This window comes from Callospermophilus lateralis, chromosome 16, assembly GCF_048772815.1.
Source record: "Callospermophilus lateralis isolate mCalLat2 chromosome 16, mCalLat2.hap1, whole genome shotgun sequence".
NCBI lineage: Eukaryota > Metazoa > Chordata > Mammalia > Rodentia > Sciuridae > Callospermophilus > Callospermophilus lateralis.
Window position 1 is genome coordinate 67,341,178 of NC_135320.1, and position 15,185 is coordinate 67,356,362.

Consider the following 15,185-nt stretch of genomic DNA (forward strand, 5'->3'; position numbering starts at 1 on the left):
TAAACATGTGCCAAATATAATGATACAGTGAATTATTATTTATTAATACCAATACATATAATCTAGACATGATCTCTTTTGGCTTATCTATGTTCTTCATATTCTCAAGGTTTAAATGTCCAAAGTTCTTCTGTAGTTTCAACACATATTTCCTGTATGATCTAAAATAACTCTATATCTCCTAATTTCTTCATCTGTAAAATGTAGATAGCCATTGTATTTACTGTGTTAACTAATTTTCAAGGAGTAAAGGAATCAATAAACTTAAGTTACTTAGCTTTTTTCCTGACAGTTAGTGTTTGATAAAGGCTATATAATATGACTACTCTATAATTATTGAGCTTTGAAAACATAATGTCCATATGTGGGTATTTTTTTCTAGGTACAGGTTCTAAAAGGAGAACTATTGAATAAGTACATGCTAAGTTCAAGCATTTTCAATGTAATTGCTCATCCTGAAGTGTATACTAATTTGTATATACCACCAACAATAAGGTCAATTCTTAATTTTCTGCACTATTAGCATTACTTGATATTATCCCCCCTTAAAGCTTTGACTAATCAAACAGTGAAAAATTAATATCTCATTTTTTATCATTTATTTTATACATCATTATGTGTAGTTTATACAAGTGTAACCTCACATAATTTCAAAAATTTATGAGTCATTGCATTTCTACTTTTGTGAACTTTGTCTTCAATTTCTCAGGCCATTTTTCTGCTGAATGAGTTAGTTAGGTCATAAATTATAATTTTCAAAGCTCTCAAAGAAAGTTCCATGATTCTATCCAGATTTTGTGGTCACATTCACTGAAAAACATAGAGTGTTTAATTTTCTCAAGCACGAGGATGAAAATAACTGATTTCACTATTATTTATTATTATTTTGTATCTATTTTGTTTATGTATGATGTGTCAAGTACCAGTATGTCTCAAAGATGACAAAATATGCAGAGACTTTTGGCAACCTGTTAATTAGGAAAATATATCAATAATGTTACGGATTGTATTTTCAAAAATTGTAAATATTTTTATTTTATATTTTGCATTTTATGAAACACTTATTTGTTTCAAAAATTTTAATCAACATTATTTTGTTTATTTTTTATGATTTTGTTATTTTTATCACATTGTTTATTTAAAAATATATAATTAAATTTCTTTAAAATCTTTATTTGGTAGAAATCAAGATTTTATGCATGATTATCTGGCATTTCAACTGAAGTCCCATTGATTCTCTGAGTTTCTCATCCAATTCAATAACACACTGCTATGGAATAAATATTGTTTGTTCACATTTGAAGCAAGCAAGTATGAAATTTATTTTGATCCAAATAAGAGAGCCAGCTATTACCATAGTATGGAATGTTAAGCCAACTTTGATAGTTCTACATGTAGCACTACAAGGTAAAACTACTGATAAAGTATATGGTCTGAATATTTCTATTTCACCCAATTCATAGGATAATACCTACTCCTCACTAGAGTAATATTAATAAAATGGGGCTTTTAGGTGGTGATTGGGTCTAAGAGTAACAGTTCCATGAATGAAATTATGGCCCTTATAAAAGAGGCCTAAGTTAGTTAGTTTGACCCTTCTAATACATGAGCATGAAACTGTATAAACCCTCTCTGAATTAGAGTGAGCCTTCAACAGATTTGGGTTCCACTGACAACTTCATCTTATACTTCCTAGCCTCTAGAATTGTATGAAATAAGTTCTGCTATTAATAAGCCACCTGGGTTAGTGTATTTTATCATAGCATTCTGAATGGAATAAGACATATGAGGCACAGGGTAAAGAAAAACCTGTGCCAAATATTATTAAAACTACTTTGCCTCATGATTTTACATCAACTTAGCAAATAGGCTTAGTCAATTACACACTCCTAAACAGTGAACAAGAAAACAATGTAATAATAATCAACTAAACTTTCAAATGCAATGCTATAAATTCTAGTATTCAGTAGTGTTTGAGTAATATAAAAAGTGCATTAACAAGTCTATAAGAAAATCAAAAGTGTCTACTTATGTGAGGAAAGAAGCATAAGATGGGTGTGTCTTCATTGTTACTGACTTTTCAATAGAAAGAAAAAATATTTAAAAAATATTTTTGGAAAGCAAGAAAACAAGACTCATAAATATATTACTTCAAAAATGGGTAGTAGTTCTAAACATGGATTTCTTTTTTTTTATAGACTGTCATATGAGCTACTTAGTACTTTATAAAACCACATGAAACAGTACTGTTAAAATATTTACCAAATATAAGTGATATCTCATTACATAAGTTACATTCACATTTTCTTTTAACTTTGATTAAGCAAGTTTACAGTTACACCAGATTTGTAACCATTATGTAGATAAACTAAGCGTTTTCTGCATATAACAGACATTGATAACTAGTGATTTTTCACACCAAGTACCAAATATTTTTAATATGTATGTTATAAAATTTATTATATATAACACACTTTAATTTATATATATACCCTTTAATTTCCAAAATAAGAATTGCACCAAGGGGTATCTTACCACTGAGCCACATCTCCAGTTCTTTTTATTTTTTATTTTGAGGCAGGGTCTTGATTAGTTGCTGAGGCTGGCCTTGACCTTGTGATCCTTCTACCTCTGCCTCCTGAATCACTGGGATTACAGGTATATACCACAATTTCCAGCTCTATATACATTTTAAAAAATCATTGAAATGTTTAGAAATTATGTAATATCTATCTGATTGAAAAAATATAATCAGTATCTATCATTTTATGTCATCATTGTGCCTAATCTATAAACTACAATTCAGATTATTTTGTAATATAGTCACAAGAGTTCCATACTTATAAAGGTATTCCTCAAGAGTAATTAGTTTATAAAGAAAGAGGGGAAATTTTCACGATCCAGTTATAATAAATCTTCTTAGCTAGAATGATCGTGTTTAATTTTTCTAAATTAATGACCTCTTCCTTTGTGACAGTAGGTTTTCAGAATTAAACTTAAACCAAATTATTGATTAGGTTATAATTCAACTGGTTAAATTATAGATTACGGTAGATCTTTGAGGCTCTGATTCTTATAATGAAAGAGATTTATGATATTTTGCAAAATAAATCTCAAGTCAATGCTGTTGTAGAGAAATGCAACCCATATCTAAGGTCTCTGTTTGTTTGAGAAGTTCTGCCAAGCTGTTAAATCTCAGTACAATCATTAAGATAGTATGCAATTAACACATTCTGTAGTGATAAATAGCTTCCTTTCTTCTGGTTATTTCTTGGATTCTCTTAAGCAGAACTTTTTTTTAAACTACCTTTCTATTCATTTCAAATAAAATTTATATACTTTAGAATACTCTTTCCATTTCAGAATATTTCTACATTAAGATTTCAAAAATAGCACAAAAAGACAACTGTAGAAAGGTTTTTTTTAAAATGTTTTAATTATTTAAACTATAAAATTAGAAGCACTAATGGAAATTATTATCAGATTTTAATGGAGTAGTAAAAAATAGTATAGAAAATACCTTATATAATGCATATTCTAATAAGAGAAAAAACACTAAAACACAAAACATTAAAAAACATACTTCTAAAATAATACTTATAATCACATGTTAAAGTTTTTCCTCTAGTACAAAATTTAGTCCTTAAAAAATTGCAATCTATAGGTTAAAAAAAAAGTAGCCATAAGTTCACCACAAAAAGTCACTTTAAAATTTATATTTGTTGTTTATCATTAGTCTTTATCTTGATTGAGGTAATGGTTACATTGCAGCATATATTTTAAAACTATCAAGTTGGTACTTTCACTTCTAGGTATTATGGAATAACACACTTCATTTCCCTTCAATAATTAACCATCCAGAAAAAAACAAAAGAGGAATAATTTTTAGATTTGAACCAATGGTAAAAATGGGATCAATGAGAGAATAAAACAGTGACAAGAAATAGCCTTGGAATCCAGAGTGTGAAGGCCTCCCCAAGTGTGTGATCTAGAATTTATTGTTGAAAAGAGGCAAGCTGTCTGTAATTCTCAGGGCAGAATACTAGAGGGAAAATAAATGCACAAGAGATTCAGCTATCTGCAGCATGTTTCTCATGAATATTCACCTCAATATTGATTAATGCTACACAGAAGAAAACCACTTGAGGTCAGAAAAAGAAATACAAAAAAGAGCAGGCAGTAAAATGATCACAGAACCCAAGGGGTTGAGTGTGGTTTCATATTCCCATTAGCCAGAATGGAAATATCTCTTCAACACACAGAGAAACAAATAGATACTCCAAAAGGAACAGCCTTAATAATGGGGCCAGATTAGCCATACATTAAAGACTGCTTTACCCTTGCCTTCCAAAACTTGAAATCAAGCCTGAAAAATGATAAATTGCTCCCATCTAAATTACTTTAATGCTTCTAAGTACTAAGATATATTATGTGTGTGTGTGTGTGTGTGTGTGTGTGTGTGTGTATGTGTGTGGGTGTGGGTATGGGTGTGTGTGTGTGTACAGGATCCTTAACATAAAATCACAAAGGCTAGCATTAAAAAAAATCCAGTCATTTTGATTAGCAGAAAAATATGACCTATATCAAGGGGGAAGCCAATCAATAAAGACAGACCTATGAATAGCAGAGATGAAAAAAAAAACAGACAAAGATATTAAAACAGGTTTTATAAATATATTCCATATAACTGTGAAATTTGGGTAGGAGAAAATATGATAAAGAGATATTAACAAGAAAAATGACAAATTAAACTTCTAGAAATTAAAAAATAAGCCTCAGGGAGAAACACACTGGATGGTGTTAATAAAAGATCAGATATTGTAGAAGAAAATATTAGTTAACTTGCAGTTCTTGGAAAATCAATGAAATATCTCCAAAATGCATTTTAACTTTATTTTATTAACTTGTGAGCCTTTATAAACTTAGTGTTAAATTTAAGTCTATGTTCTATTTTGTATTAATTTTGTATGTGCTATGAGGGAAGTGGCAAGACTGATTTTACATAAGGATATTCAGGTGTTCCAGCATAATTTGTTGGGAAACAAACATTTGAATTACCTTGGCTATTATGTTAAATTAGGCCTATATATTGAGGTTATTTCTACACCCTCTAATTTGTATTATTGATCTGCATATCTATATTTTCTTTATTACCAAAATGTCTTTTCTACTAAGCTTTTGAGTAAGCCTGGAATCTAGTAGTGCATTTCCTCCAAATTTTTAATGAAAATTTTTAATTTTCATTAAAAATTTGACTCTTTAAGGTCCTTTTTGTTTTCATATAAATTCAATAATTAACATTTCTCAAAAAATAACTATTTTTTACTATTCCTTTGATTAATAGATTAAATCAATATAATAATTTGTAGAGATCCAACAACATAAAAATGTTGAATCTTCTATACCATGAGTATTGCATCTTTCTCCACTTGGAATCACTTTAATTTCCTTCAGTAAAAATGTATAATTTTCAGGATAAAGATATCTTAAATAACATGTTAAATTTATTTCTTTGTATTGCACATTTTTTGTTGCTGTAATAAAATCTTTCCTTTTCTTAAAAAATAATAATAAATAACATTCAATAGCTTATTGCTAGTATGTAGAAATTAACATAAATTATTATTATGCAGGTAGCTCTTATTGTGTAAAGTAGCGTGACAACATAAAAATACTATGCAAGCTGGAACTTTGCAAAGCAGTCATAATAATCCATGGTAAAAATTAGAGTTATTATGTTCGTATAACAGACATATTCTTTGTGTACTAATGATGGCCTTTTGAATAGAGCAAATGGCTTCATCTGTACTATACTGGTGCTGGGACATGCACCTCTGTTTGAAGTAAAGTCACCTGAAGAGCTAGGGACCATTGACAGCTAGACTGTCTTGGACATAAGGACAGGAGTAGTAGGGGATAATAGCCATATTTCTGCCTGAGGGTCACCAGGTCCCCTAGGATCCAACACACTAGGTTATGGCCAGTTGTCCAGTTATTGCACTGTTTGCTTGCAGTGCACTACTTATTATGAAATGAATTCAGTCCTGGGAGAAGGGAAGTCTTTCAGGAAATGTGTTGTAGATCCAACCTGAAATGAGAACCTGGATCAAAACTACTAATATTTGTGAATAGGCACCTTTCTTTGCAGGGAGACAAGCCTGCCTGTAATTCAATCCACTGCCTCCCTCTCATGGTTTTGTATTCTTTTATAAGTGGTAAGGATAATAAAGATAAGGAAAATAAAAAGATTAAATGGCCCATGGCCTTTGTGGGGAGATAAAGCGATCTAATATTGTAGAAACCACCCAGGATATCCTGACAAAAATCTTAGATATGTGACAGTATCTGGGAAGACACTGATTCCCCTCAAGAGTCAGTGCTTCTAAGTCATAAGAGATTGCTAGAGACTTAAATGTTGATTTCTGTTATGAATTCTGGGTATAATAGGACAGGGTTACATGGGAGCCTCACTTCTAACTAAAACACTAGATTGATCCATCAGAAGAGGATATGACAGACACTGAACTCAAGGAACTAAAAAAGACTTCTTTAGACTCTAATTTCGTTTGAGGACAGCCTTCTGTATTAGAAAAGTTCTCCTCTTGAACTGTAGGAATGTCTGAGAGATTAATGTTTGCTGGCAGCAGGCCAAGGTCCTGGGAATTTTGCCAGCAACTGAAGCTCTGTGTCTGGTACAAAACTCAGACCGAATATGAAAGAACAAGGAGAAACTTTTCAAAAATGGAGCAATTGGGATAATGACAAGAAAGCTAAACCAAGTCTATAGAAAGAAACATTGGGAGGAAGGGAAAATATCACTAGGAAGACATTGCATGAGGAAGTTATCTGTTAAGAAAATATAATACCCTTTAGAGATCTTGGCTCTTCATTCTCACCCCACAGCATACAGTCTCTTAGTTTTCGAGTGGGCAAGTATTGTTCCTTTTGTCTCAGAATTAAGAAAAAACAAAACAAAACAACAACAACAACAACAACAAAAAAAAACTTTCCACTACTTTGCCACCCTGACTTCTGTCTCTTTAAGACTCCTCAGATCAGAAAACCAATCCTGGAATCCAACAATGACTTTCTAGACTGTTGCCTTATTGGGGAAATTCCTGACATTCTTTAGTCAAGTGATGATTCCTGGAGACTAAATTTTGACTCAATTGGTAGAACTACTATTCCTTCCACAATAGTCAAATAGGGCCATCACAGATGGGCTTGCTCACTCTAACACCAGCTGATGGCTTATATATAATGATGAATGGAATAAGAAATTACAGGATGGAATGCAGATGGGAAAGATATCTCCACATAATAATAAGTCTTTCTAGACTTTCAGGAAAAAGAGAATGTAGAACTGGAAGACCACAATGTACTTCTTCTCCTTTAAACTTAGTGTTAAATTTAAGTCTTCCCCACTTCATTTCAGTAGATTAACAAATCTTTTAATGGGATAAAACAATTCCTGAGTCTCTATGGTAAAACAAAAGTAATGTGACAGACTATCCATCTGATTTAGCTTTGAGGGAAAACAAGCAACCACAATTGACTAGACATAAACATGGTACATTCTGAACACATCCCGAAGAGTAGATGAGTATTTGGGGCTGGTTTGAAGGACAATTAACCCTTCTTTTTATCACCTCAGCTAAATGTGAAGAGCCCCTGAGTCAAGGGATTGACCTGGAGAACAATGAGCTGAATTGTCCAGGAGTACCTCTAGGAGGCTCAGAAATTTGGGTATGCACCTAGCATATATTTTTAGCAGAAAGCTTCTAAACTTTTTTTCTGAGAAAATATACAAAGTTATTTCTTTTATGTGAGATAGACAACAATCCAAGCTTAATCTTGCCTCAGATCTTTATTCCTACTCTTGTTCTCTCAATATAATCCTCAGGGACACTAATATTGACATTTCATAGAACAGCGTGCAATATCAATGGCATCAAAGTAATATGTGCCCTGAGAGCCTTGGTAAGTTGTACATGAGCCAAGACAACGAGATAAAACTCACAAAGTTTCCAAGGACAGCAATACTGGTGCAGTTATTAAATACCCCGTGTTGTGGGCATGCTGAAACATCATCTTTAGAGGTAAGGCCAGACTATTATCCTTCACATGCCCTGAAACAGATTTGGAGGTTACAAGAAACATCTTAGTGGATCTCTATGGATTTGGGAGAAATCTCTGCAAACCACAGTATAAGAGCATGGTGTATGATATTTCAAAATTAACTCAGTTGCTCTCAACCATGTGTATCCTTCCCTTGATGTGGGTGGAACCTGTGAATACAATGAGCTGTCATTCCTATGATAATGATACATTAAATATGAAGATGCATTTTGCTAAATTAATTAAGTCTCCACATTATTTTGCCTTAAAATAAAAGAGATTTTCCTCCATGAGCCTGACCTAATCATGTGATATGGTAAAAGAATGGCAATCTTCCTGGAGAGAGAGATTTGATATGTGACAGGAATTCAATAAGAGGGAGGTTCTCCATAGTTGGCATTGAAGATGGAGAGGACCAGATAACAAGGATTTCAGGCAGAGTCTAGAAGCTAAGAGCAGCCATCAGGCTGACAGGCACCCAGCAATGAGTACAGTCCTACAACAACATGAAATTGAATGCTACCAACAATCTGCATGGGCTTGGAAGCAGACTCTTCTCCAACACCTTTATTTTAACTTTAGATCCTAACAACAACAACAACAACAAAAACTGGACAAAGTCAAACCATACCTGGATTTATGATCTTTGGAACAATACGATTTAAAAAAATGTGTGTTAAACAAGGCCTACACTCAGGCTTCAATGTGCTATAGTCCTTTAAAATGGTAATAAAGCACTTAAGGAAACTGAATCATTTCTACCCCAGAAGGGACAACAATTATTCCTTTTTGATCTTGACATTATGGTTTACTTTTCCTCACTACAATTTCTCTCCCAGCAAAACACCCTTACAAGACCCCACATAGTATCAATTCAGACCAAAGGACTCATTTTACGGTGAAAGAAGTTTCCATGAAACCTAAAACTATGACTCTCACCTGTTCCTTTTGAGTGTATTGTTTTGGTGATACAGCAACCAGGAAAATGAGTTAACATATTTTTGTATATTGCTAGAATTTCAGTTGAACAGTCAGAGATAAATCTATCTGGAATCCAGAATATTTACTGGGGCAATTGTTGATTCTTCATAAATGACTCTATGAAAAATTATAACAACTAAAACCTAACTAGTGCAGCAATTACAGGCTGTCTTCCTCAGGAATTTGATTAATTACGTAAATGTGACCAGTTAGAATATTGCTGAGGGTAAAAGTAATCAGGAATATATATTAAAAGAGTGAGATAATGACAGTTTTTTAAAAATATTTTTAGGCTGGTTGCTAACTTTATAAGGCATTGGAATGAATGAAGGCACAAATCTCCAGTGGTGCAAGGATAGGAGTCTTCTATCCCAAGCCTTACCATAGGTTTTTATTCCGGCATGACAGCTCCTTGCCATGAGTCCACAACACATGGAATGAAGCTTTTGTGCTTGCGCTGCATTGGATGACTATTGAAGCCTATTAAGCCAAGCAGATGAATATGTAGAAATATGAGGCGAGAGAGACTCTGAGTAAACAAATACCACCCTCCTTTATGTCTTCAGCTGATAAACACTATACAGGATTCCTCCTAGTATCCTTAATGGAATTGGGCCCCACTGTTCCATAATGGAAACATTCAATAATGCTCCTTCTTCCTTTGTTCCACTTCCATTTCTTCCCCTTACTTCTTCAGTGTCTCTTCTCAAAATTAAAGCCTGCATGTATCCATATCCCAAATGGTGGACAGTAACATCTCTGAGTTACTCTGGGTAAAAGTCACTGGGACTTTCTGTTCAAGTTTATAAACTGGTTACTCATCTTAAGGAAGTTGTAGTCCTGACCAACAGCAGAAATTAGAAAATAAGAATAAAAAGGAAAAAAAAATTGGAAAAATCTTTCTGAAACTGAAGCTACAAATTTTACCATTAACAATAATATAGTTCAGGCCCAAAACAAATCTTAGCTAATTTACAATGTCTTGCCATCAGACACAGTAGTTTATAGTTCTTGTAATATGTCTAACTTTACTCAGGTATAATTAACAGCATAGCATATATATAAGTTGCCTTAGTAATGCACTTGTATTTTTTCTTTATACAGATGCCAAACTATCAAAGTCAGAACACTTGAGTGATACTTTATTGGCATCAGAATTACAGATGAACTACTTTGTTGTTTTTCTGAACAAGTTTATAGAATTTGATAGAAAAAACTTCTTTTTTAATTTTTCTCAATTGTCTCTATCTGCACTTTCTTAGGAAAGAAGATGAAAGACGAGGCACTATAATGATTCCAATAGCCACTCCATGGTATGGTAAAAAGAAAAGAGAATATTTCAGGATGTCAAAACCTATGAGATTGGGTAAACTTTGACTATGTGATACTCTCTAGGTAAACAGCTAGGATAGCAATATGTCTGTCAGTGATTTCAAATGGATCTGAATGTCTCACAAAGAATACACTGCAGCTAATCTATTGCTAAATTTGTAAACTAGATTGATGGTGGTCTATCAATTTCTTTTCAGACAACTCTGATGAATAAGAATTATGGTATAATAACCATTAAAGAAAAATAAGTGCCATTGTCAGTAATAGCTCCAGATCAATTCAAAGTGTATAATATTTTGTAAGGACAGCAAGTAAATAATCATTTGATAAGGATTACATCAAAGAATTTAGAGAGAACTGATAGGTAACAACAGTTTTTAAAAATAATTTAGCTTCATGTGAAGTATTATGTCAAAATCTATTCTGCTTAATTCCTTGTAGAGGGGACTTAATTTTATAATTTAATACCTGATACACTTATTAAAATGCATAGGGATGTGTATCATTGCAATTTAATCTTAGCACTATAGCATATTTTCATCCTGGGTAAATTTATATTAATATTTTGGTATAAGTATTCTATTAGATATTTGAGTAGCAATCACTTTAGGTGCACTGCATGATGTTGAATGAAATATAATTTTAATGAAAACTGCTATAAACAGGTTTCATCCTTAGAAAGTTAATTAATATATAAGTGTTGCTTCTAAAACACACACACACACACACACACACACAAAGTGAAACAAACTCATAGTTACTGCATGTTTTCATTTAATTTTACATATATGATATTTTATTCAGTGATCAAATTAATAATTTTATGTACCATAACATTAAAAGGTAAATAACTAAAAAAGTATTAGCTCTAATATTAATTTTTTATTATGTCTAAAATAATATATATAGCCATTTTTGTCACATGTTCAAATATAATAATTATTCAAATTTAAAATATGAAATATATTTTAAAGTGTATATATTCATATTTATGCCCCAAAGACAAGCACTCAATGATATGTATAATGCATTATATTATTATTATATTATAATGTATACAATATTATTATTATATCATATATATAATCATATTTATATATATATATAATTATATGTATATATATTAGGATTCATCACATCATTGATCACAGACACTAAAGCATGACAGTCTGTGTTCTGAGAGACACAGTTACCTTCCAAGAGTCCTTTAAAGGACAGCCCTTCACTGCAGTACTGTGCATGCTGGTGGGGCAACTTACGTTTCACAGTAAATAAGCAGAAGAATCACTTCAAAAAATTCTGAGCCTATTGTGTCTTTCAGTATTTTCACAGTGAATGACATACCTCCCATTTCAAAATGAAAAATCACACTGAACATTTTTCACATTGTTTTTCATAGTATTTTCTGGAGATCAAATTTGGTATTAGACTGATTTTAATCAAATATATAAATACATATATATATATATGTATTTATATATACATATATATGCACATATATAAGCAGTAATAATCCTGGTAATTATGTTAATAAACTTTACTATGTTTTCATTGTCAAACTATCTAGAGTTCTGACTCTTAGCCACTACATTTTAGCTAAATGGTCTAACACCCTTCTGTGAAGAATTTAGATTTCTTATCTGGGAAGTGAGGATAATAATGATATTTGCCTCCAACAGTGTAATGGCTATAGGTTCAGGTTCAGAGTCATGCATCTAGTGCATGTTAAGTAACAGGCAGTCTTTCTTGAGCAATACCTAACCTTTTCACCTCCCAAAGGAGGTGAAAGCAAAAAACAAAAAGGCCAGAGTAAAATAAAAACTACTCTAAGATTTCATTTTACTCGAGTCAGAATGACAAGTATCAAGAATACAAGCAAAAATTAGTGTTGGTGAGGATGTGGGGCAAAAGGTGCACTCATACATTGCTGGTGCAACTGCAAATTGATGCAACTTGGAAACCATATGGAGAATCCTCAGAAAACTTGGAATGGAACCACCATTTGACCCAACTATCCCACTCCTTGTTAAATCCTCGAAGCACTTAAAATCAGCATATTGCAGTGATGCAGCCACATCAATGTTTATAGCAGCTCAATTTACAATAACTAAACTATGGAACCAATCTAGATGCCTTTCAACAGATAAATGGATAAAGAAATCATGGTATATCTACACAATAGAATATTACTCAGCCTTAAAGAAGAATGAAATTTTGGCATTGCAGGTAAATGAATGGAGATGGAGAATATCATGCCAAGTAAATAAGCCAATTTCCCCAAACCAAAGGCCAAATATCTTCTATGATATTCAGGGACTATGGAAGGATGGAGGAATTTTGAATTGGGCAGAGGGCAGAGAGGGGAGAGGGGGGTGTGAAGGTGGGAAGAAAGGTGGAATGAGACCAACATTATTACTGTAAGTACTTGTGTGACTCTGCCTCATGTACAGCCAGAGGAATGAGTAGTTGTGCTCTATTTGTGTACATGTGTGAAAATTCATTCCACTGTCATGTATAATTAATTAGAACAAATAATAATAAAAAAGACCAGAGTAGTAAAGTAGTAAAGTGTTTTTGTGAATAGTAGATAATATATTGGTAAAAACAATTTGCATCTTATGAGTATCTGTTAAATACAACTTTCAAATGTAATTCATTTCAGTTTAATTAACTTTATTAATGCTTTAGGTAAATGTATATGTTAATAGAAATTAATTCAACTTTACAATGAATGTTTAAATATATTTTAAATTTATAAGTACTATTAACATTTTATTTTATTCAGTCCAAAAACTCAGAAAATCAATTTAATGGTATTGCTCTATTATACACCAACCCAGAAACAAATTTCTCTACTTTTTTTTTTAAGTTATAGATGGACACAATACCTTTATTTTATTTGTTTTTATTTTCATGTGGTACCAGGGATCGAACTCAGTGTGCTATGCATACTAGGTAAGTGCTCTACCACTGAGCCACAACCCTGGCCCCTCTACTGTTTTTTTTAACTTGGAGAAAGCTATTAGATTGTCATAGAGTGTAACATAAATTTATATATTAATAATATATGCTTATCCTGGCTATCTTCTGTTCTGAATGCAACTCTTAGGAATGGACATACAGTTAGGTTTTTTCTTGCTATAGATGGCAATAACCATATAAAACAAAGCATTCATGTTGAAAGACACTAGGCTTTGCAACAGGGCAGCCAGACTAAGTTTAGAATAAAACACAAGAGTGATGGGATGCCTAAAATTTAATTCAAGTGTGAAGAATTAAGAAAGCCATAAACAGTTATATGGCAAGATATGGTAGATATTTATATGAACTGCCCAATTCTACCTTTCAAAAAGGACTTCCTGCACACCAGCAGGTGTGTAGCCAGCATGGAGCCTTCAGCTGTCAGCTCCATGCCAGCCTCAGCTTCGGTGAGCCAGCCAGTTCTGTCCTCCTATGGAAGCACACATAGTTGCTAGATCAGGTGGGGATGCAATGATCATTTCAGCAATTTCAGCAGAGCATGAAATAGTCTAACAGGAAGACACACTCACACTCTCTGTCCTGTTGGCTGAGGCTTTGTCATCACTGCATTGCAGTTGATTTCTTCCTTTGCTCATTCTAACTTCTGATATTCATAATATCAGAATTGATTTTCAATATAAATTTTGGAGTATTCGTCTCAGTGTCTGCTTGTGGAGAATATAATTTGTGACTCTAGAGCAATGTAAGAAAGGTCTTTTCCTGTCTTACAATTGAGATAGCTAATCAATTTTTCTCTAAAGTCATTATGATGAAGGTAAGAAATAGGTGTAAAGATTGAAATAATAGTTACCTTTGACAATTTTTCATAATAAAACAAAAGTAAATGATTCTGAAATGTTTATGAAGTTGAAACATTATTGTTTCACTGAAAAAAATTAGAAAATATTTATTGTAAGAGTCCTAAATACCAATATTAAGAAGCATTCATAAGATAGACTATCATGTAGTTATTATTTATTTTATAACTATTATGTGTATTAAGTAGTTTGAACATCAAAAATGCATTTAACATTTTAGGAAGTAAGAGGGATTTTTAAAAACCCTGCATAATGTCATTTATATATGCTTAAAAACGATGTACAGCATAAGATAACCAATGTCATCTTATTTATATTAAAAATCATTATGCGTAAGAGATAGTAAAAAAAAACAACTATATTTCTTATGGTTGTATAATTTTAGGTTATTTTTACTTTCCTCATGACATGTATCTTGTGTTTTTCTTTCAACAAATGAGCACAGAAACATTAGGCATTTCCAATTAACTACATATCTGTCCTTAAATTATTTATTATTATTATTATTTTTACCCAGTGAGAAAAGGAGTATGGAATAAATGAATGTCATTGCTCACAGGTTACTCCAGATCTCTTTCTGGTAACCCCACAACTTTAGACCTCATTTGGTATTTTGGTGGCCACATTGTTTCACATTAATTAAGAATTCAACTCAAGTTTTGTGACTACTATGTCACAAATCTTCTAAATACAATTCCTCAATGAGGCTTTGGAAACTAAGGTCAGAATGTGTTCATTATTGCTATTAAATTTCATCTTTCTAGATTTAGCACTAGTCACCATTTTTTAAAAATATTTTTGTAGGGAGATAAATCTTCCATTCATCAAAGTTGTATGTCATCTGAAGTTAAATCACTTTCCATCATTATCTACTCTAAAATTTTTGTCAGAAACAGATTCCTTCAGCTATATAGT